The sequence below is a fragment of the Peromyscus leucopus genome, chromosome 12 (assembly GCF_004664715.2).
Source record: "Peromyscus leucopus breed LL Stock chromosome 12, UCI_PerLeu_2.1, whole genome shotgun sequence".
Taxonomy (NCBI): Eukaryota; Metazoa; Chordata; class Mammalia; order Rodentia; family Cricetidae; genus Peromyscus; species Peromyscus leucopus.
The window spans coordinates 44,069,976-44,095,318 of NC_051073.1; the positions used below are offsets into that span (position 1 = coordinate 44,069,976).

The 25,343-nt window shown below is 37.8% G+C and overlaps 1 long non-coding RNA gene across 1 annotated transcript in view; it reads right to left on the reverse strand.

Moving 5' to 3' along the window:
• LOC114691914 overlaps positions 1–20,337 on the reverse strand; it is a 65,457-nt gene extending 45,120 nt beyond the window's left edge. The window contains exons 1-4 of the long non-coding RNA XR_003734303.2: positions 20,299–20,337; positions 18,896–18,992; positions 15,479–15,700; positions 14,571–14,627 (exon numbers count right to left, since the gene is read on the reverse strand). This is a non-coding gene — a long non-coding RNA (uncharacterized LOC114691914). The remainder of the gene's footprint in view (positions 1–14,570; positions 14,628–15,478; positions 15,701–18,895; positions 18,993–20,298) is intronic.
• Between the last annotated feature and the right edge of the window lie 5,006 nt (positions 20,338–25,343).

A 25,343-nucleotide genomic window follows, 5' to 3' on the forward strand; every position in this document is an offset into this window, starting at 1 on the left:
GAATTTTTACTAACTCTATATGTCATAGTGGGCTAATATCCAAAACATAAAACAACTCAAGAAACTAGACATCAATAAACCAAACAATCCAATTAAAATATGGGATGCAGATCTCAACAAAGAATTCTCAATAGAGCAATCTGAAATGGCTGAGGAACACTTAAGAAAATGTTGGGCATCCTTAGCCATCAGGAAAATGCAAATCAAAACTACTTTGAGATTCCGTCTTACATCCTTCAGAATGGCTAAGAGCAATAACACAAGTAACAGCTTATGCTGGTAAGGATGTGGAACAAGGGGAACACTCCTCTCTTGCTGGTGGGAGTGAAAACTTGTAAAGCCACTATGAAAATCAATATGGTGGTTCCTCAGAAAGCTGGAAATCAATCTACCTCAAGACCCAGCTATATTACTCTTGAGCATATATCCAAAGGATACTCCATCCTACTGCAAGGATACTTGCTCAGTCATCTTCATTTGCAGCTTTATTCATAATAGTCAGAAAATGGAAAGAACCTAGATGTCCCTCAATGGAATGACAGATAAAGAAATTGTGGTACTTTTACACAATGATGTATTTACTCAGCTGTTAAAAAATGACATCATGAAATTTGCATGCAAATGGATGGAACTAGAAAAAAAAATCATTCTGATTGAGATAACCCAGGCCAAGAAAGATGAATATGGTTTGTATTAACTTTTAAGGGGATATTAGTCATTGAGTAAATGATGACCAAGCTACAACTTATAGGCCCAGACAGGTTAGGTAAAGAGGAGGGGTCTAGGGTTGGCTCAGGGATCTCCCCAGGAGGGGAAAAGAGAATTGATTTTATGGGTGGACTGAGAGAGGGTGGGGAAAGGAACAGGGATCAGGTGGAGGGTAATGGAGTGGAGGAAGAGAGTACAGGGAGAAATGACTGGAATTGAGTGGACATTTGGGGGAGGCAGTGCAGTAGAAAATTACTGTGATCCTAATAGGTATGCCTAGCAATGGAGAATACAGAATCTCAGTTGGCCATCTCTTGTAGCCAGGTGAAAATTCCAGTGGCAAAATAGGAAATGAAGCTGTGTGCTAGTTGACTTAGGAGAAGAGAAATAAGGCTCTAGGGTGAAAAAGGAAACTTTGAAGAGAAAAAACAATGACAGTATGAAATTTACAGGCAAATGGATGGAACTAGAAAAAATCATCCTGGGAAGGGACTGGACCTCCCTGGACTGAGTCTACCAAGTTGATCACAGTCCTCGGGGGAGGACTTGTCCTGGAGGAGGTGGGAATGGAGGGTGGGCTGGGGTATGGGGAGGGCGTGGGAGGGGGGAGAATAGGGGAACCCATGGCTGATATGTAGAACTGAATGGTATTGTAAAATAAAAAATATATATCACAAAAAAAAGAAAAAAAAAATCATCCTGAGTGAGGTAAACCAAATCCAGAAGGACAAACATGGTATGTACTCACTTGTAAGTGGATTCTAGATATAAAGCAAAGAACAATCTGAATTCAGCCCACAGAACCATGGAGGATATATATATATATATATATATATATATATATATATATATATATATATATAGCAGGGGGGGAACCCTAGGATGACTGTGGCTTATAATAAGTTTTGGTTTTACTCAATTACTGAGCAAGTCTCAATGAAACATTTCATTATTAAGATAAGAATTTATACTGTATCAAGCTGATAATAGAAAAATAAATGAATAAATTTAAAAAAAGCAATTTTATAAGTCTAAAAATAAAAATAAATGTACAGAATATTCTATGATTCCACAAAGAAAGCTCAGTATGTTTATGAAGATGAGTTTTGGTTAAATTTTTTCATAATGTCTTTAAAAACAACTTCACTTAACTTTTTTTATTTAATTTTTTTTCTTTTCTTTTACATACCAACCCAGTTCCACCTCCCTTCCCTTCTCCCACTCTCTCCCACCCCAATCCCACCACCATCCCTTCCTCATAGAGGGTAAGGCCTCCCTTGGTTAGTCAACCCAGGCTGGCTTACCAAGTTTGGACTGAACCTAGCCCCTCATCCTTGCATCAAGGCTAAGTAAAGCATCACATCATAAAGAATGGGCTCTAAAAAGTCAGTTGGAACTTCACTTAACTTTAATGTCTTTAAACAACAGCTTTCTTTTCAAAAGAAAGCCTGTCTATCCAAACTCTCATTTCTTATTCAAAAAGTTAGAAAACATTTTAACCTATCTATCCTTTACAGATCTGGTTCAGTGACACTTGGTAACCATGATGACTTTATGAATGACTATATTTTTGCATCACTTGGGGGTTGAACCTCTGACTTTTGTGTGTTTCAGATCATATGGATTACAATTTTCCTTCTACTAAAAGTCAAGCTGCATGACCTGAACATGTCACATAATTAGTCTAATTATCATATCTTTCTTATAGAATCTAGTGCTGTAACTGTGAGGAAAAGAAATAATATATATGACTATATGGAATAAATTTTTTATAATGGTAGAAATCATAGCACAGAAAATTAATCTATATGGTTTGAATAGGGGGTTGAAGTTTTCCAGAAGAGGAAAATGGAGCTAAAATCCATATCATTCATAGGAATTTGACAGGTGTACCTATCTGAGATGTGAATGTTATAAAATAAAACTCATTATGCAAATCCAAGAAACTGGGAGACAGCATGAGACTCTCATGGAACTTAGAATGTCTAGAGTCTAAAGATCATGAAGGTCAGAATCAGAAAAGTCTGGCAATGACGTCTCACATAGCTCAGAGAAAGGATTCTGTGGTCAGAACACACATGACTTCCAAAGCTCATGTTGAAGGTTAATGCCTACTGAGGGAAAGTGAAGAGGTAGAGCCTTTGAGAAGTAACTGACTGAAGAAGACTCCACTCCAGGATTGGAACAAGATCCCTAGGAGGATTCGACATAGTGGGATCCTTCATCTCTGCCCTCACTCGTTCTATGGTTCCAACATTCTGTCCCTTTTCCCTTTCCTTCTTGGGTGATGACAACAATATTATCATTTCTGGGGAAAAGTATTCATAAGGAATCTGATGATATTGATCTTGGATGCCCACCCCCACCCCAATCACCCAAAACTGTGAAAAATATATTTCTGTTCTTGATAACGACTCAATCCCAAGTATGGTTACTAATGTCACAGACATGCTAAGAGGAATTACACTCTGAAATTTGTTTTTTGAAATTAGTCAAAATGAGATGACTAGCAGCCTAGAAAATGACACACCAGAGCCCATGCCACTATGACGAACAAATATGCAGTGAGGACATGGGGAAAGTAGAGTACCTGATAGATAGATTGGATAAAAAGAGAAGTGTAGTAGTTCATGTGCTGTGGAACGTGGTGGAACTGGAGATGAGATGGTGATGAGGAATAGGCTGATATGAGAAGCCTATGCTACCACCTAAAGCCATGTAGATATTTGAAGGCTTTGATGCTGCCTGGGCCCATGCTGATCTGAGTGGCTGGCCTCTTCAGTCACCTGAAGCCATGATGACATCTAGGTCTATGCTACCACCAAGCGCCATGTCTGGATTCGTGGCCCTACTACAGCTGGACTCTTTGTTGATGTCCATGGTCCATGTTACCACCAAAGGCCAAGTGGATGCCTGGGGTCTAAGCTCCCACCTGAAGCCATGTTTATGTCCCAGAGTTGGGCTGGAGGGCATGAGCTCAGAAGTAGTCTCAATCCTTGTCAGGTGGGAGAGCTGACCCTGAGAGAGAGAGAACTGTTCTCACTTCTTTCCAGGTGCCCTTGGGAGAGCAGGCCCTGCACCTCATCTAGGCAGGACAATAGAGCTGGCCTTGGTGGTATGAGTACAGAGGAGCTGGTCAAGCCCCTTGCCTGGGCAGTGTGGGAGAGCTAGCCCTGACCCTTGCCTGGACAGAGAAGATGAGCTTGTCCTGCCCTTTGCTACCTTCAGCACTTGGGAGAGCTGGCCCTGGTACAGTGGGTCCAAGAGAGTCCCCCTTGAATGTATATACATGGGAGAGCTAGTCCCTTCCCTTGTCTGCTACCACAGGCAGCAGAGCTTGCCATACCCCTCACTTGGTCAAAGCAGAAAGAGCTGGTCCCAGTGACTTGGGAGCAGGAGAGAGGACAGACTGATTAACTCAGCTACCAATCAGGCCCAGATCCAGGCCTTTGAGTTGGCCCACCTCAACATCTGCCCCATCCATGAAGTGCTGGAACATGTGAAAAGGCTGGCCATGCAGAACCATAGCTGCAGGCTTTCCATGACACAGAGGAACAGGAGGAGACCCAGTGAAGATCCAACATTAATAGTGTAGCAGAAGTCAGAGGCCTGAAACCAGTCCAATGACTTATTGCAAAGAACATTTTCAAGTAAAGCTTAAAAAGGTATATATAGTGTGACACACCACAGCTCCACAGTGAGATTTTTGTTTGTATGTTTGCTTCTTTTTCTTTTTCTTTTTTTTTTTTTTTTTTTGCAGGAGGGGGGGTGTTGCAGAGGCAGAGGGCATATATGGAGGGATGGGGAGATAACTGGGATTGGGGTGCATGATGTGGAATTCACAAAAAAAGTCAATAAAAAATTTAAAAATAGGAAAAATAGTTTAAAAATAACATGAGTAATTTCTAAGTAAACATTGATAGGAACATGTGTGACACTATTCTTGAGGAGACACGAACAAACATCTATTCATCCCAGAAAGGGAACTGATGACAGACCAAAGCACAAATACTTCCAAAACTCCAACTTGGTTAAACCATGAGGATTTTGAGTGTTGCTTGCAGGAATATGGGTGGAGGATTACTTACAGAAGCAGAAATGACTCAAAGACTGGTGGCGTCACCAAAGCCTACACCAGCATAGATGGTGTCTCACAGTATTTGGATACCTAGAGCTTGCTGTACTACCTTCAGGTAGCTCAAAATGTTTGATGATGTCACTTTCAGGTAGTTTGGTTGGTGTGAGTCTCTTCCAGTTCGCTCAGTTGGTCTCTGCTTCTTGAAGGCACCTTGGCTAACTTGTTTCATTAAGCAGTCCAGCTTGTCTGACTGTATCTCTCAGCATTCTCTACTGCTTATATGTGGTTGGGGAGTGATGAGCTGTATGCATCTAGTCAGTTTCAGGGAGTTATTAAGGTCTTCGAGTTGTTTACTCCCTAAGATTAAGGGGTTTCTCTGCAGGATGCAGTTTCAGATACTCTTAGAACTTCCTCTCTTTTTTTTACCTCCTTTGTAATATCCTATGTATTAAGAAACTTCCCTTCAAAATGGAAGATTTACACTTCAGAAGAAGCTACAAATCAGAACTGAGATAGAAAACAAGAATTGGGTTTATGAAATATTTAGGTATCAGAATTCACAAGACACAGAAATCACTTAATCTCTCCCCAGATTAAGTGATTTCCACATTACTCCTTTAGAATACCTGAGCAGGGCATTAGTGGAGCTTATCAATGAAATAAAGACCACACAAATTGTGAATTCAGAAGGTAATGGAAGAGATCGTAGAGCATGACATCACAAGTTTGATATGTGCTCATCTTCCTAACTAATTTTTGTGGGAACAATATGGAAAGAAAATCTCCAACAACAGAAACATATTCCTTTATAAGCAGCCACAGTAAGAGTTTGAATTACAAAATGTAACAGTGATGAATATATATTTGAACAACTATAGAATAAAAGTCTCAATTTGGGTAATTGATATGAACACCAGTTCATCAGAAACCATTGACTTAAGATATTGTCTTAGTCAATGTTCTATTTCTATGAGAAACTCCATGATCACAGCAACTTTTTTTTTTCACAGCACTTCTTATAAAGGAAAGCATTAAATTGGGGCCAGGTTACAGCTTTAGAGGCTTAGTCCATTATCATCATGGCAGGAAGCATGGTGGCTTTCAGGCAGACACAGTGCTGGAGGAGCTGAGAATTCTACAAATTGATGGGCAGGCAACAGGAAGAGAGAGAGAGCGAGCACTGGACTTGGTTTGAGCATTTGAAACCTCAAAACAAAACCCCCAGTGAAGCACTTATTCCAACAAGGCCACAAAACCTAATCCTTGTCAAGGAGTGCCACCTGTAATGATCAAGCATTCAAATCTATAAGCCTATGGGGGCCATTCCTATTCAAACCACAACAGATACTATAGATGATCAGGTAAAAATGAGAGTATGACAGGTGTTTTTCTCTGTTCCTTCACAGTGGAAGTTTCAATGATTGTCTTGATGTAAGAAAATAGCCTCATTTTTTGTGCTATTTGTATGAGGCTGTTTATATGTAAGCCTAATTAAATGCCCAGTAAAATCAAGTTTTCACTCAGTAGTATAGCTAAAATATTCTCATCACTGTGTTGTTTGATGTTTTAAAATGCATTGAATTACCTGTGATAAATATTAAAAATGGTCCAATGTGTATGTATGGAACTGACAAAATTTTCCAAGCCAAAAGTAGTTTGCCCAGGAACTTTCCTCACAAGGTTTAGAAGCCTTTCTTTGCTAATGTGAAGTACATCTAGAAAGATATCACCAGTGCTTCTTAGAGTTGCAATCTTTTACATGCATCTATTCATGCTATTTGAATATAAAGCTAGAGTATTTTTTGTAAATCTCAAGAATACCCCTAACAGAAGTCTAGCATTGGGCTGGTGAATCATGTGTTGACCAAAGTTACTTTTAACGGGGGATAATAAAATGTACTCTTCTAGACTTAGGGGCTCTTGGGATATATACATTGACAGGATTTAGGACAGGGTCCCCTAGAAAAAATACCTTCTGTCCTTGGTATCACTAGATACAACATTCTGTAGACCAAATGTCCATTATCTTTCTGTGATGAAGTGGAAGGAAATATGCCATAGAAACAGATGTGGTATATCACTCCTCTGGCATTAGCACAGCAGAGAATGTCCAGTTGGACAAGGCCAGTATAATTCATCTTTACCCTGGAAATGTACTGAGGATTGGGCACATTTTTGTGTGGTCTGCTTTGAACTAATGCCTATGCATGTTGGCTAGCACAGGCAAAGAAAAAAATAAAACAACAAACAAAAACAAAGCAAAAAAAAAAAAAACTAGAATAGCTTTGTTGTTCAAGTCTTCACTTTTGTCAATGTGGGCCATATCAATATGATAGGACACTCACTTGAATATACTGAATCTTCTTTTTATTTTGTTTATGAGCTTCCGTCCTCTCTGATGTAGATAACTAAATCTGGTAGCTTACAGAAACTCTAATAATTTACTGATCTATTAGTTATCTCATGTGTGTATGTGTGTGTGTGTGTGTGTGTGTGTGTGTGTATTAGTCACTTCTAACATACTCTCTTTCATCTTTCTGGGGCTGTCCTAAGCACTCTTATTTATCCAATGAACTATCTTCAGTTCAAAACAGTTAAATTATTATTTCAGGGGCCTCCAGGGTCCACATTTCACTTTCAGGAGAGAGGAGATTTCCAGGACAGCTAGGAATGGGTAGATTCTCTTTTGCTTAGACAAGCGTCAGAAACTCTGACCTTGGGAAACAAGTAGATAAATTCATGACAACCATCACCATGGTTGGACATCTATATCAGTGGATGAGGGCTCAGACAATGTGATGAGCAGGGAGGAGGCTGTGTCCTTCCCACACACAGCTTTCTCTGCTCTCTCACTTTGGCCCAGCTTCTTCACTTTCTACAGACCAGCAGCTTGATAAATTAAATATAAATAAGTAATGGTTAAATATATCTAGCCTATAAATTTAAAATAAAAATCTGACATTTTTTGGTCATTGATTCACTGTACCTTTGCCTGGAAAAGGACTGTGTACAGCAGTTTGTGTGAAAGATTGTCAATGAATGTTCCACATATGGTTCCCCAAGTGCTTCTGCCAAGGGTATATTCTTGCCAAAAATTGGTTTTACAGATATTTCTAGGTAAGGGGATGATGTAGATAAATTAACACTCATTACAGAGTTCAACCTCAAATTGAGTTCTAGTTAGTTTATATTAAAATCGGTGTTAGAAACAATATGAATGCTTATAAGCTAAAAAACAAAAAAGAATACTATTCTACTACTTATGAAGAAAGCCACAAGTTAAGTTTCCACTCTTCCAGTATGATGAAATTTGTACTTTAGTAAAACTAAAACATATATTTGTTCTCTGGCATGAGAGACACACTTGCAACCTGTTTGGTCTTATTCATGGTTTTCGTCATCAGAAATCTTGGGGATAAAATACTTACTCACTGGGATAATTACTTCTCTGGGAAAGTTTTATTTACTGCCATCCCACTGAAATGGTGATTTTGGACTAGTGACAGTTTGGGGAGTTGGTGTAACCTTTAGCAGGCACAGCATAACAGAGGAAGTCAGATCACTGTAAACATGTCCTTGGAAGGGACATCGGGAACCTGGTCCCTTCATGTCTTTTTTGCTTCTTGGCTAGGTTAGAGTGAAAAACTTTGTCCCATCCCAGCTTCTCTACCAAAGACCCCAAAATAACAAAGCAGAGAGATCAGGCTTAGAGATTTCTGGAATGTTAAGGCAAAACAAATATTTGTTCTATTGAGTTGTTTGCTTCATTTATTTTGTCATAGTGGAAGGAAGCTGATTCACAAAGGTAGGAGACAGTCTTCTAATTTTTTAAATGCATGACCTTCATATACTCATAGCAATTAACACACCTACAAACCCATACCCACACACACCCACACCCACACCCACACACACTCACACACACACACACACAGAGAGAGAGAGAGAGAGAGAGAGAGAGAGAGAGAGAGAGAGAGAGAGAGAGAGCTATCATTCCATTCCATAAGGCTTCTTAATTTTTGAATTTGATGAGATTTTGGAATTGTCAGTGCTATCCATATATTTAGCTTATGTAAGGTTATTATTACTGCTTCTTTGTTGCATTTATTTCAAAGCTAAAATGTTTAGATTTGAAAACATTGAATTTATTTATTCTAAGACACTCTGGTCCATGTTTCATGATTATCTCTATTAAGTCAGAAGTAAAATGAAAAGCATTGACAAAGTTTGACCTTAAGTATTAGTACCAATTTGGAGGATCATTGTGTAGATTATATTGAAAAAAAGAATTGGTGAAGAGATCAACTCTTTTTAGAGACTTAAAGTGGTTCCAACATTTGAAAAATGATTGAGAAGAGAGAACTCTCACCATGTTTTGCTATTTGCAGCTATGGGAGAGGAGACACCTATTTCTATATCTAAGAAAAGCAAATGAGAAGACTTCAGCATTCAGATTGTTTAATGGCCCCCTGAGTGCCATATTCACAGAACTCCTGATGAGATTGGGTAGTAAGCTTGGGAAGGATTTTTTGAAACTAACACAAAACCTCCAAATACTAGGTTAGAAATATATGGATATGCACTGATTTCCACATGAATGATTTCCACATATACTCATAGCACATTTTGAGGAAGAACTTCCCTGAGTTTTGCCTACCCATTAACTCTTTCTTGAACTCAGATCTGAATTCTCTGCCCTAACTCTGTCTGTTTAACATCTCATACATTATACTCATGACTTTCAGAAAGCACTCTAGGAAAAAAGTCAAAATAATACCAATGAGAAGGCCCACATCATATGCTTGCTCTTTCCAAAAACTGAAATCACTTTGAAATCTAGGCTCACATAAGGAAAGCAGAGCTTTTACAAGATCCATACATTTATTTTCTCTGGAAGTTAGTTTCATCATATTTTTCTTTCAATTTACAAACTTACCAAACATATACTGTATCCAACTTCCAGAGAAAGGTCTACTATCTCTTTAGTAGGTTGGAGTAAGGTGTTTTATCAGTGGGCCAGGTTTTATAGACAAGTCCTTTAAATTTCTGTATGACTATTTCTCAGATGGAGGCCATGTCAACTGGACTTCTTCGAAGCTACATATGTTCCAAGACAGATGGAGCCAGTCTCGTAGGAACTTAATGAAGAAATGTGGCTTCTTCAGCTCTGTCCTGGAACTTCTGTGTGGTGATATTGTATTCCCTAAAATACTGTGCACCCTAATAAACTTATCTGGGGTCTGAGAACAGAACAGCCACTAGATATAGAGGCCAGAAAATGGTGGTACACATGCCTTTAATCCTATCACTTGGGAGGTAGAGATCCATCCAGATCTCTGTGAGTTTATAAGCCACACTGGAAACAGCCAGGCATGGTGACTCACGCCTTTAATCCCAGGAAGTGAGCCTTTGATCCCAGGAAGTGATGGCAGAAAGCAGAAAGGTATATAAGGCGTGGAAACCGGGAACTAGAGCTGGTTAAGCTTTTAGGCTTTTGAGCAACAGTTCAGCTGAGATTCATTCTGGATGAGGCCTGAAAGGCTTCCAGTCTGAGGAAACAGGATCAGCTGAGGAAGTGGCGAGGTGAGGTGGCTGTGGCTTGTTCTGCTTCTCTGATCTTCCAGCATTCACCCCAATACCTGGCTTCAGGTTTGATTTTTATTAATAAGAACTTCTAAGATTCATTCAACACTTCTGCATCAAAGCTGCATTTGAATTAGGTGTGAAGCTTGTATCACTCACATTTGAACTAGCAAATAATCAATTTAAATTAATAACTTGTATAGATGAAAAAGAAAATGTGATCTAAATGCTCACAATTGGACTGTTTATAGTAACTTCAGAAAAAAAAAAGAGTATAAAAAAAGAGAAAAGTTCAGATGATCTTGGCTTAACAGTGACAAATGGATTTGACTTTCCTAGTTCCTCTGATAATTTGACTAAAACAAATTCCTCACCCTCTTTACTGTATCATGATTACAGAAAATTTTTCAGAATCTTTGTAGCAATTAAAATGATTACCCCCCCCCCCTTTTAGGTGGAGCTCCAGGAATCCAACTGGCTAGAGATGGGAGGTATTATATGGGCAGGGGATATTGAGACAGTGATTGGAGGGAGCGCAGGGACAAGTAGCCAGACTTGGACTGTGGACCAGTGGCTGGGGAGCCCCCTAGGAGCTGGACTGGGCCCTCTGGATAAGTGAGATAGTTGATGAGCTTGGACTATTTGGGAGGTCCCCAGGCAGTAGGACCGGGACCTGTCCTTGGTGCATGAGCTGGCTTTTTGGAGCCTAGGGCCTATGCTGAGACACTTTGCTCAGCCTTGGTGCAGGGAGGAGGGGACTGGACCTGCCTGGGCTGAATCTACCTGGCTGGGCAGGGTCCCCCGGGGAGACCTTGCCTTGGAGGAGGTGGGAGTGGGGGGTGGATTGGGGGGAAGGGGTGGGGGGTGGGAGGAGGGAGGACATGGGCGGGGCTGATATGTAAAATTAAATTAATTATAAAATAAAAATCTTTATTAAAAGAACATGTAAACTAACTAACTAACTAACTAACTAAACAAATAAATAAATAAAATGATTACCCCCATACCTCCCATCCCAGTTCAGAACTCAAATATATAGCAAATCCTGGATATGAAGAACAGTGACAGGATGGAAGAGAGAGTGCTTGAAGACAAATGTAAGAAGAATAATTTTAAATTGAATCATTCATCAGTTCTTCGGTAGCTTAAGCTTTTGTTTCATTATGCTGAAAATAGAGCATACTAGAGACGAGAGTACATCCCAGTTCTGCAATGTGTCCTCCCAGAGGGAGAGGAAGAGAGAGAAGAGAGAGAGAGAGACACAGACAGAGACAGAGACAGAGCACACTTGGGCAAAGGACATTCATTTTTATTTCTGTCATGTTGGTATGACCCATGTGCCTGTAATTCAATTGAGTATGTCAATGACTCAAAATGATACTTTTCCTTTCAGCATGTTTGAAAAGTACAGAGAGACTTGGTAAGCTATGCTGAAGTAGTCATTGCTCTCCTTCTCCTTAACTGGATCAAGTCTAGCAAAAATCTTCCAGAAGGAACAAGTAAGTTACTTGTTCACTGAAACAGTAAGAACTTTCTTATGCCAAAAAAGGGAAAAGAAAAGCATAAAATTTACATTTGAGTAGATGGACAGCGCACATGTTTTCAACCCAGTTAGCTTGCATAATACATCACAAAGACACAAAGGAGTTTGATGAAAGTTGTCATATGGCAGGCCTTACCTTGTAAGAGAAGGAAATGGGGGTGGGTTGGGGGGAGGCTGAGAAGGGTGGAGGAGGAAAGAGAGGGGGATTTGTGGTTGGTATGTAAAATGAATAAAAAGTTTCCTAATATAAAATTCATTTCTAGCTAGTTGACAATGTGAAGGACAATGTACCAAGTGTTATCTCCAATAGATATAGGTGAGCAAATACCCATGATTGCTCTGGTTATAAATATCTAAAAAGATTAGCTACAACTTGGTAAAAAACCAAGTGACAGAAACACTTCTATTTCTCAGAAAAAAATTACAGTTTATACACGATTTCACTACTTGCTGTAGCCGTGGGTTAAAATGGTAATTTTTTTTTAAAAAAAAAATCCATTGTCTATTTGAGATTGCTCTAATCTCTAGTCTACATTCAACTCGAAATACAATAAAAACTGAGCAAGGAGGTAGGAGTGGCTACTACAAAAATATAATTATTTTCTCTTATAAATCAAATGTTAGTCATTTCAGGACAAGAAAGACTATCATTATAATAGCTAATGGAAGCTCAAAGGACATGAGATAACATCAATTCTCATGCTGCCTTTTCATCTCAGGCCATGAAAATGAGAAGAGAGTACTTGTTATTTCCTTAACAAAATAAGAATGCCAAATATATATTCCATTAAGAGAATTCGTTTCCTTTAATGTGTTTCATAATGCCTAGCACATGTTTAAACACTCAAGTATGAGCTAAACTAATAAATGCAGAAATAAATGGTTTGGTATGAGAAATAATAAATCCAATCTTAGAGTCAAACTTCTTCATATGACCTGCTATCTAAATAAAAGTAGCAAATAAGTGTTTCAAATTTTTACTACCAAACCATAACAAAAGGCCTCTTTTTAAAAAAATCATAATATTATATTTACTCAGCAAGAATCCACTACTCTCCTATGAAAACTAGAGTGCCCAAGGCACCACACTGAGTCTTCAATGATAGGAAAGTTCTATTTTTAGATAATCAGAAAAATCAGGAGGTAGATAGTTTGCAAGTTTGAGGCCATCTTGGTTTACATAGAGAATTCTAGATTAGACATATGAGAAGGAAACCACACATACACACACACACAGAGAGAGAGAGAGAGAGAGAGATTGAAAGAGATTGAAAGAGAGATGGTTCATCTAGAGGTAGGAATGGATCTGGGAGAAGCTGTGGTTGAATATGCTCATAATAAGGTATATGAAATTGTAAAGAATACTACTAAGTAAAAATTCAAAAGGAATAGAGTGACATCATTCTAAAAAACTGTTCCAACAGGGGAAGCATGGCTTTAGGAAATAAAAGATATATATATATATATATATATATATATATATATATATATATATATATATATGGCTTTAATTTTCATTGTTTCCATTTATTATATAGAGTATATGTGCTTCTTATCTCACAACCCAATTCTCCAAGAGAAATGACTAGCAAATATGCTAGCAAAATATTATGCCAGGAAACAAGAAAATAATTTCATCAAACTGTCAGCTGTGACCTCAATCCAAATTCGTTGGTTTCCTTATGGTATAAAATCAGAAGGCAAGGAAAGAAATGCATTACCATCCTGTCAATGGTATTTGGCTTTAGTGATCAGAAGAAAACCAGACTACTGTTAAAGAGAATGGTAAAGAAGATTATGTGTACACCTCTCTGGTCCACTAAGATGTGCTTAGGTATTTTATTATTTAATTCTGAAGGTAAATGAGCAAGTTACACAGCTATGGTCAATAAACCCATGATTACCAAATATTTAGACCATGTAGGGAAGATGGTCTTAATCAGTTATTCACTACAGCCAGGTTATACTAGATTTGAAACTAAGAATTATTTCTATGTATCTCCTCTAAACTCCACTACATACTACATATGGAGCATGGCATTATCCCTTGTACTAGTTAGGGTTACTATTGCTATGAGAAAACAACATGACCCAAAACAAATTGGGGAGGAATGGGTTTATTAAGCTTACACTTTCACATCACTGTTCATCATTAGAGGGAGGCAGGGCAGGAACTCAAAACAGGCAGGAGCTGGTGCAGAGACCAGTGAGGAAAAAGCTTGCTGTTTAGCCCCTCGTGGCTTGCTCAGTCTGCTTTCTTATAGCACCCAGGTCTACCAGCCCAGGGATGACATCACCCACAATGGACTGGGCCCTCCCCTATCAATCGCTAAGTAAGAAAATGCCCTACAGGCTCGTCTACAGCCTGATCTTATGGAGGTATTTTCTCAATTGAGGCTCCCACCTCTCTGATGACTCTAGCTCTGTCAAGTTGACAAAACTAGCCAGTATAGCTGTAATGACCATATTTACACTGGAGAAATGGGCAAATGCCAGGTATTTATTTGCTTACTTTTACAGTGCCAGGGATAACACAAGGCCTCACCATGTTAGGCAAGCTCTTTATCCTCTTTATCACTGAGCTACATCCCAATCCTTGTTTATTGTTTAAGATGAACAAGTTTGACAGCACATATACCATATATCAGGATCACCTACCATGTAGCAAACTATCTCAACAGAAGTGATGTATAAGAAGAGAAGATAATGGGTTCTCTAGAAAGGAAAAGATAAGATTAGCTATCATCACAAAATTGTTTATGCAGATGGGGCATCAATTTCCCCACACACACATACTTTCTCCTGCAGCTAATATTTTTTTGTGTCCTGTTCGGTCTGCAGCTGCTCAGACCCAAGTAAACATATAGAGGCTTATATTAATTAAAATTGTTTGGCCATTAGCTCAGGCTAACTACTGACTAGTTCTTACAATAAAACTCAGCTCATTTCTGATAACCTATGTCTCCACATGTTCTGTGGCTTTCCCTGTGTGCCATTACATGTTGTTCCCTGGACGGCAAGCTGGCATCTCCTGACTCAGACTTCCTCTTCCCAGAATTCTCCTTGTCTGCTTATCCCACCAATACTCCCTGCCTGGCTACTGGCTGATCAGTGTTTTATTAAACCAGTGTACAAAAGCATTATCCCACAGCATTCTCCTTATAATTTCTGCAGTGAAGAAAATTAACTAAAGCTCTAGCTGCTACCTCCAGGGTGAATTATAGAAGCATATGGACCCTCCAGCATACCCTTCCCTATGGTGAATTCCTCAGATAAGTATTCTCATTATGGTTAATTTCAATCTATCAAAGTTGAACACTTTGGCCAGTGGGGAAGAATTGTGGAAAAATTATTCTTGGCTTAAACAACAAGTTTAAGTTTTAGGATTTGCTTTTAAACACTAAAGTATATTCCAGTATTGAGTTTAGTGGATAGGAAGTCTATTAGTAGTAGTCTTAGAATCAAGACTCATTAATAGAATTAGGAAAGAAAAAGCATCAGACTGGGGTCAGGCTTCAGAAATCTCAGAGAACTCCATGAGGAGCACTGGGCATGGGAAAGCTCACCAGTTCCCAGGCTTCTGGTCGACATGGCTGTGCCTTTATCTTCTACCAGGGTAGGTGAATGGAAGAGGCTCTATAAGATGGTCTGAGCTAAGTCAAGATGGCTTCATCTAGCAACACATCTCAAAAGGCTGATGGAGAAAGATGGTCCATTGATGGTCTGCCAATGGTCAGTTGATGATCTGTCTACTGATGATGATATGCCCAGCATGTAAACAGCACTTCCTTAAAGAGAAATTGGGATAGAGTATCTCCATGCCAACAAGCAACCCGTAATCAGGATTCCTTCCTTTGGCTTTATTGGATTGGTAAGCAAGTGTCTATCACCAAGAATCTGTTTAAGATTTGTACTAGCTAAATCAGCTCCTTATTACAATAAAATATGTACTTTTCCTAGAAAAAGATCAAATACAAAATTTGGTTGTTTTAGAATAGAATTTTGCATAATAATTCTCCCCATAATAATTTGCCCAGTAAATTATCTCAGCAACAGGACCCACTTACAATTGACTATGGCATTTTTATTCACTATACCATAGATCAAACTTCTGATCTTCCTTTAGTCCACAAGCTCTGACCATGAAAGCCATAGTATTTTGAACATCTCTAAGCAAATTTGCAGCTCAGTGTTTGTTTCCCAGGCAACATAATCAAGATGGAAGTTAAAACTGCAACAATAAATCTTCAGAATAAAAACCACCACTGAAGTGGACAACAGTCTCCTGAAGCAGGTAACACAGTCAACCCAAGCTCCACTTGCCATAGGGAGCCAACAGGAGGGCCCTGGCAGCCTCCTCAGTCTAGAGATCATCTGCCTCCTACAGTGCCCAGTTAGAGCAGAGTCTTGGGCCAACTCTAATCTTGAGAAGTAATAATTATATTTTTAATGTAGATATATGTAAATGAAACCTAGCTGTTGAGTAAAAATGTCAATTTATACTTTTCTCATATGTCAAGGAAACTTAATATAGGTAATCCAAAACTGATGATAGTTTCATGTCACCAGTACGACATGATTGTCTGTCTCTGTTTCTTCTCTTTCTTATTGTATGACTATATACCCCAGGATTGAAGCAGAGTTACCAAAGTCGCAATGGTTTTCTTTCTCAGACTTTCCCACAGATGTGAATAAAATGTTACCTTGACTATTTATATAAGATAAAAGCAACCACTGTGGTGAAATGAAGTCCTTTTTGATACGTGAAAAAAAAATCACTAAAGTGGGAAGAACAGCAGTCAATAGGTTAGATGTAGAATTCACCACATACACAAAACAGAGCAACTTACGTTGATTAAGTAGCAGCATTTTTCCTTTCTTCTGTCATATTGGTTGAGTTGCAAAAAAAGTAAAGAAGAGGAAATAATCCAACTTGCTGCGATTGCTGTTTAAGCAATTTCCATTGGCTTCACAGAGCAGATTCAGGGAGTACATTATTCACACTGTGTCTTACATACACAGAATCCCAAAATGATTTATAAAGTTAAATAATACAATTACACAGTTAAATAACCACAAAGAGAGAGGAAAATTAAGAGAGCTTTAGGCAAGAGAGGAGACTTTCAAGAAGCATATGAGAAAAAGAAGAGATAGCGTCAATGAGGCAGAGAAATGCAAGAAGTTTCCTCCAGATGCCAAGAGCTACAAAGGAAAAGGCATTTGATCCTATCTTACAGCAAAGCTCCACGGGAGTAAGGCAGAATTAATGTCAAGTTGTGAGGGAACAGGATGGGTAAGCAGCCATTCCTTAATATGTACTTCATAGCTTTAAGTTCACATAAAATTGAAAAGGAGGTTACTTCTGTCAGTATGGAAATACAAAAAAAATCGTTTAAAATATGAACATGATGCAAAATTCCTATCATTACAACAACACAGTCTGAAAAGTAAGAAATGTGAGGATGTATTCACTTCAAATACATTTCTAGATCAAGAGTATTGTGGTATCTATGAGTCTGTGTATTCTGTCCATTTCACACTATTAGGTGCATTTGAGATAAATCTATGGCGAAGGTTGATTCTGTTATGGTAAGATGGGTTTTTATTTCTTTAGGACACACTTATAAACACTGTTGCTGTTCCAATGAGAGATGTACTCCATGGTTGTTTTCCTTGGACAGGCTCTTTATTCAACATCACCACATCCTATACCAGTTCTGTCACATATATTTTCTTCACATAGACCATTACCCCTGTTCTCTAATATATTTGCCACTTAACACCTTTTGAATGGAGTTTCTTTTTGTATGAGAAAATAGTTCTATGATGAAATATAAAAGGACAATCTGGTAACTTTGTTCATTGTTTCAAGTGTAACTTATCACATACCCTTTAACTCTTTGGAGTCTCATTATCCTCATCTCTGATAGACTTACAATAAAGAAGGTCTAAGATAGAGAGAAATGAAACTAATTTCAGGATGAATGAAGAGAGAAATAAGATATATTAAAGCCAAATAAAGTCAAATAAGACAAAAAGTAAATAGCAAAAGTGGATTCTAATGCAACCAAAAATATTTAAAATATGTGTGAACATTGTGTGAACCTCCCTATCTAACCTAGCCAGTTCAAGAACGTTCTAGAGGAAATAAAATGAATGAAGAGCATGATTGTAACTGGAAATCTCTGACCCACATATCTGCTCTCAGGTATCATTAGGGTAGGCACCTTCTTGGAAACCTAATTCTGCATTTATCCTAACACATCTAAGCCGTTAGATAACATCTCACGCCATCCTCTCTAGTGAATATTTTGAAAGTGTAATCCTCCTTGAATGACCTTTCTCTTGGATACCTAATTAGTGTAAAACTGGAAAATATAATGACAGGCAAAATTAAGTGTCACAGAAACTAAAATGGTGGCATTTGAATAGTCTCAATTTGGCTCTGTGCACTGTTTTTATAGTGACACCCTGCTTCATTAGCAGGTATCCCTACTTTGTGCTCTAGGATTTAAGCAGATGACATAAAAAACAAAAAGACTAAGCTTAACTCTCTGACATGTGAACTCTCTGGCATGTGAACGTAAGAAGGAAGATGGAAAGACTTATCAGAACTACAATGGGGAAGAGCCTAGCAAAGGGAGATTGACATCTACGGACCATCATTATGGACAAATTGAATTTCAGGCAGTCAGGTGACAGGAATAAATTAAGATACTCTGCTGCATTTCAGGTCAAAAATATTCCTAGTTTTTAGTCTATTGTTGAAGGCATAGTTTCCATTTTGTGTCATGTGCTTTTAGTATTTGACTTATAGATATTTTTTGATACATAGCATTCTGTTGAAAGACTTTATAAGACAATGTAGGTATGCCATCATATTTACACAGAAATATTTAGATTTTCTAGTATATAAATACACATGCATGCAGAATTGTGCTGTGGTGGAAAGCCATAGTGTCAGAAATGAGATAATGACTTACATTTGAAACCACAGTTTGATGGGCACCATCATGCTTTAATCCAAGGAGAACCATTATGATTTTCTATCCAAGCTCAGCACTGGCAGCCAAAAATTTCCTTTGAAACAGAAAGGATAAGTAGAACAAATAATGCTTGGTGAAAATACATAAAATTAATCATTTTAAAGAACCCAGCTCCTGTGACATGAAATTTACCCTTAATCTTGTTTCTTTACTTTATGAAAGAGGGGAGTATTCATTTGAGAATTTTTGCCTCTTTGTGTCTCTCTGGCTACCAATCTGACCCTTCATGTGAAAAACTCCCAATGCCCCAAATGTACTATTTAGAATAAATTATACTACAAAGCTCATAATTTTAGTCACTTTGGAATGATTTCTTTCACCTCAGTTTGTAGTTCTCTTTGGCTTCTATATGATGTTTTCTTAAAGTCATCATTGAGTAATCTGTTTATTAAAAGTGTTGTAGGGAGAACAAGATAGAGATGGATATAAAGAGGTAGAGGGAGTCAGTAGCACTGGAAACTGCTTTAATGGCTACAGTTAAGTAAAAATATATGTTGATCAGTCATATTTTTCTATAAAGAAAGCTTATTCTTGTGGCTTAATTTGCTCTACAAGCCCAAGCTCTTCCTCCTACTGTTTCTGTCTAAACACAATATTCTTTTTTCTCTGTAATTATCTTAACTGCAGCCCCATAAATAAATGCAATAGCTTAATTGTACTTATTTGTGAGCTATCTGTTTCAGTGTGGCTCTAAATGATTACCTTTTCCAATTATTTCTATGATACTGCTGCTTGTAAAAGTAAGATAAAGCCCGTGACTACAGCAGAGAAGAGGCGAAGAGTACATTTATAAAAACATAGAATTTCACAGTTGAAAGAACAGAAAAAATTTTAGAGACCAGTTGGTCCTGCCAGCCAAACTACTACACTCATCAGAGGTAGACAACTCATCAAAATGGACACTAATGAAAAGATGGTTAAAACCACAGAGGAGTGTATGGTGTGTTACAGCACCAAGATTTGCATTTCCTAATGGAGGCAGTCATTCCTCTGGTATAATTAAGCACTGGGCACTGAGAGTTAAGAGTTGAGACCCTTCTACAAGTTGCCCCTTTAATAAGCTGCTATCTTACCCAGGATATCTCTTTTCTAGAACATTTGCCATCTAATGGTTGGTCTATGCAGCTAGAGTTTTTTCCAGTCCTGCCTGGCCCATGGTCAGGAGAAATCTCTCTCATCCACCAGACCTGCAGCTGCTCAAACTCAACCAAGTAAACACACAGAGACTTATATTACTTACAAACTGTATGGCCACAGCAGGCTTCTTGATATCTAGTTCTTATATCTTAAATTAACCCATATCTATTAGTCTATAAGTTGCCACATGGCTCGTGACTTACCAGTATATTAACATGTTGCTTCTCATTGTGGTGGCTGGTAGCGTCTCTGCCTCAGCCTTTCACTTCCCGGAATTCTCTTTTCTGCTTGTCCCATCTATACTTCCTGCCTGGCTACTGGCCAATCAGTGTTTTATTTATTAACCAATCAGAGCAACACACTTAAAATACAGATCATCCCACAGCAGGTCTATGTGGTTTAGCCCCCTGTTCTCAATTTGAGACATCTCTGAGTATTCATAAAAATGCAATAAAACCCAAGAGTTAAATAAAAGCTTGGTTGATATTGTGTCACAATTCACCTCTTTTCTTTCTCTACAAAATACTCCTCTCTCCCCATTTTGCATTTAAGGACACCCTCCAATAAATGTTCTGCATGTTAATTTCAAATTTAGGATAGGATGTTTTTCCAGTGAGTCAAGTATGCAGTACAAAGTTGGACAAATTTAATATAAATTATTTAACATTTAATCATATTTTAATAAAATATAGCAATGAATAGTTTGCAAAATAAGATGAGGAAGTCTTCATGATTAAACTTTGGTAATTCCATAGAATCACCATAAATAGTCATTGTAAATTACTGACACATTCATGAGGAAGGAAAGGAAGGATCAGGAAGGGTAATTCAGGCAGCTGCGATACCACGCGCTAGCAACAGGCACACAAAGAAAGACATTGTGCCCCCGAAAAGCAAAGTGACCCAAGATGCCTAGAATAGAGGGTTTGTTGGGGAACAATAGCAAGACAGAAAACAAGAACAGGGTGACCACATGTATTCTCTGATACATGAGAAATGCACTTGTGTTGTCTAACAATACACTGCTGTAGTTTAGAATGAGCATTCTGGAAATTACAAGAGGAAAGTATTGAGAAACACAAGTGCAGGGCAGGAGCAAGACTGGAGTAGCAGTTTGGGAAGCTGGTAACACTCAGGGGAGGAGCAAAGGTAGCTGTGGTAAAGGGGCCCAAACCAAAAAAAAAAAAAAAAAAGAGAGAGAAAGAAAGAAAGAAAGCGAGATCAACAGGGGAGATGGAACAATGACCATGCTTCTCTCACTTCAGGCTTCTCTTCTGTGTTGGGAAGCCTGATGGAGCTTCCTAATGCTTCTTGTGACCAGAGACATCCAAACCTTGACCTTAGGGATACTGCAAAAGACCACTCTGAATTGCATGGAAGCCTGGGATTCAAAACTGCTTTTATGGAGATCTGCTAGATGTTCCAATAATGTGATAAATTTGTAGGTTTTAAGTGTTTCATCTCAAATATTGCTTATAGTTAACTATAGTTTAGTATGAGTCATATGAGTCATAATGGATTCAGAATGCCTCAATGCTGCAATGGACCATTAATGCTGAGTGTCATTGAATCTTCCTATGTTTAAGACCTGTTCTTTTCTTATGTATATATCTCTTTCCCACCAAAGAAAATTGCAATATAAGTTGGGGCATAAAAGCCTAATTAGGAGTAAACTATATTTTCCAATATAGTTGGGTCACAAACAAATCCTCCATGGCCATAACTTTATGTATTTAACCAGTACCATATTTAGGAACATTGACAAAGAAATTACACATCACTAGGTTTTGCAAACCATGGATGAAAGTGGATGGCATAAAATTGCAAGGAAGGCACAGATTCAGAATTCATTCAAAAATTCATCACAGACCATTAATCTTCTTTCACCTATCTTTCAAACTTATAGAAAAATACATACCATAAAAGATAAAGTAAAACTCCCAAAATTGAATAATTTGCCAACATTTGTAAAAAAGCCAAGATGGAAATTGGAGTCACATACAATCAGCATTTCAGTTCAGACATTTTTTAGTACCTAATAAATAAGAGAATGACTTGGCTTATGAAACATTTCAAAGTCAGCACATGGACTTGTTATTTGGTAAAAGTACGCTCCAGTTTTAGTCATTTCTTTGTATTCATAAAAGAAAACATCTACTAACCTATTTTATCCCTTTTTAAAAGACTAGAATATGTGTTTTAACTACGATGAATATTTCTCCAAAACGTTGTAAAAACTTTCCCCCTGCAATAAAGCTGAGCAGAGAATGCTGCTGTTCATCTCCAATCACTGAGATATTTGATCTTCCAGTTTTAGGAAACAGTTCATCAGTCAGAAGCCTTTCCTTGGGGTCTTTTTAAGTAAAAGTAAAGTATACATAGATTGGATTTAATAATACTGAGTTTTATGCTTCCTGGTTCTTTTTATGCATAGTTCTGGTCACTTAATGCCATTGAGGACAAATATTCCAAACCTCTCAAGTTTCACGCTACCTCCCCAAAGGCATGGCAAGAGAAGGAAGCAGGCAAAAGAAATCCTACCAACAGTGCTGTCTTCACTCAGACCTCACTAGAAAAGGGACACAATCCATGAAATGATGAAGATATGCACTCTACAGCTTCTATCCTTAGTTTTTGAGAGACTTTATCTGTCTCTCTCTTGGTGCCTCCATCTTTCTTTTTTTATTACATATTTTTATTTTTAAAAAATTATTCTTTTTTGTACCAGCCACATATTCCCTTTTCACCCTTTCTCCTGCTCCCTGTAACCTTACCCCATACATCCCCCACCCCCTCCTCCAAAAGGGTAAGTCCTCCCATGGGGGGACAGCAAAGCCTGGTACATTCTGTTGAGGCTGGACTAAGCCGCTCCCCCTGCACCAAGGGTGGGCAAGATGTCTGGCCATAGGCAATGGGCTCCAGAAAGCCAGCTCATGCACCAGGGATAGATTCTAATCACACTGACACAGATAATATAAAATACTTTGGAGTAATTCTAACAAAGCAAGTGAAAGACCTGTATGACAAGAACTTTAAGTCCTTGAAGAAAGAAATTGAAAAAGATATCATAAAATGGAAAGATCTCCCATGCTCATGGATGGACAGGACCAACATAATAAAAATGGCAATCTTACCAAAAGTAATCTACAGATTCAATGCAATCTCCATTAAAATCCCAACACAATTCTTCACATACTTTGAAAGAACAATACTCAGTTTAATATGTTAAAAAAAATAAAACCTGCCGGGCGGTGGTGGCGCACGCCTTTAATCCCAGCACTTGGGAGGCAGAGCCAGGCGGATCTCTGTGAGTTCGAGGCCAGCCTGGGCTACCAAGTGAGCTCCAGGAAAGGCGCAAAGCTACACAGAGAAACCCTGTCTCGAAAAACCAAAATAAAATAAAATAAAATAAAATAAAATAAAACCTAGGATAGCTAAAACAATTCTTTACAATAAAGCAACTTCTGGAGGCATCACCATCCCTGACTTTAAGCTCTACTATAGAGCTGCAGTAATAAAAGCACCTTGTTAATGGGCATCTTTCTCTGTCTCTACATTTCTACTATTTTCTATCTCTCTGTATCCAACTGCCCATACCATGCTAAAAACTAAAACATTGGCATATAAACTCATCATCATAATCTGGAAGCATCTGTGGTGGAGAGAATTAAAAAGGATGAAGGACAATAAATGAGAAGAAAATATTGATATCTCTGTAAGAGATGTCAGTCATCCTGAAGAGGTGTAGGATGATTGATGAGTAATAATATTTACAGGATTTTAACGTGCACCCAAAACTTTATTACAGAGTTTTTAACAGTATCTTAATACTGACCAACAAATTTTGAAGAACCATTTTATACTTCAGTTACTTACAAAATGCATCATTACATCTATATAATTCAGTCAGATTCATAAATTAACCATTGAAGAAAATTTATGAGTTACTGTTTTCTTTATGATATAGCTATGTGGAGTGAATGCCCTATATCTCAAAGCAAAGGGAAAAATTTCGACAACTATGCTGAAAAGTCAAAGATAAAAATAAGATTAGATTAGTATTATTGATTTTCATAAACAATGTCAACAAAATTTTATACAATATTACATATATTTAAACTAGACTCTACATACTTATAATTTAAGCATTAAGAAAGACTTTAAATTATTTTAATCAGAATTCTGATTGACAGTTACACTACATAACTATACGAACAGTGTAGAATAATCCAGATAAAACATGAAATATATAGTTATATTTGTCACAGAATCAGGAGATATAATACTGGTTGTTTGTTAAAATGTTATTTTTATCTTACAATAGAAAATAATATCAAAAGACAAAATTATATAAAACAAGTAAGAAAAAGATACTATTGTCATCAACAACATTTTATAGAAAGCATCAATACATTTAAAACTGAATCTTAAAACCATGAATGTGTAATTAAAATATTAGAAAGAAAATATTCACAGAATCTTGAATACTAGTTTAAGAAATTTTGATTTAAGGACAGTTGTGACTATGACCAATGAAACATTTTTGGATTTGCTGCTTAAGGTTGTTTTACATTTATAATTAATGTGCATGGAATTTTTAAAAAGCATAAAGCAAAATCAAATGAACAAACAAATGCTTAGTGTCATTTTTTTTTTACCTAGAGTGTTTTCAAAGTTAATATGTAGCTCAAGTTGGCCTTGGGTTTGTGGCCAACGGTTTCACCTCCCCCAAGCACTGAACTTAAATGCATATACCACCACCTCCAAAGAAGAACTTTTCATCGCAATTTTTGGAGTCTCTGACACTCCATTAAGTATGTAACTACTTTTATAACAATATTATGTTTACAGATGGTGCTAATACAATGGTCAATAAAAGTCTTTCTAATATACCATGATTAAGGAAAATGTAACAGGATATGCCAGAACTCTTCACAGTACTGGGAGAAAAAAAGCCAGTTCCATTAATAATATAATAATATTCCTCATGAAGCTGGAGAATTGGTCCTTACATTAAACCCTTAAGTACATACAAACAAAGTTTGTGCCATGTGTGATTCCCCCAAGCCTCTAATTCCAGCTAGGTAGGAAGCTGAAGCAGCAAGAATGACAAGTTCAAGGCCTGACTGGGATAATGGCAAGTTCAAAACCAGCCTGAGTAAATTATCGAGACCATTTCTCAAAATACAAACACACAAAGAATTAAGGATACTGCTCAGTGACAGGGAATATTCAAGGCCTATGTTCA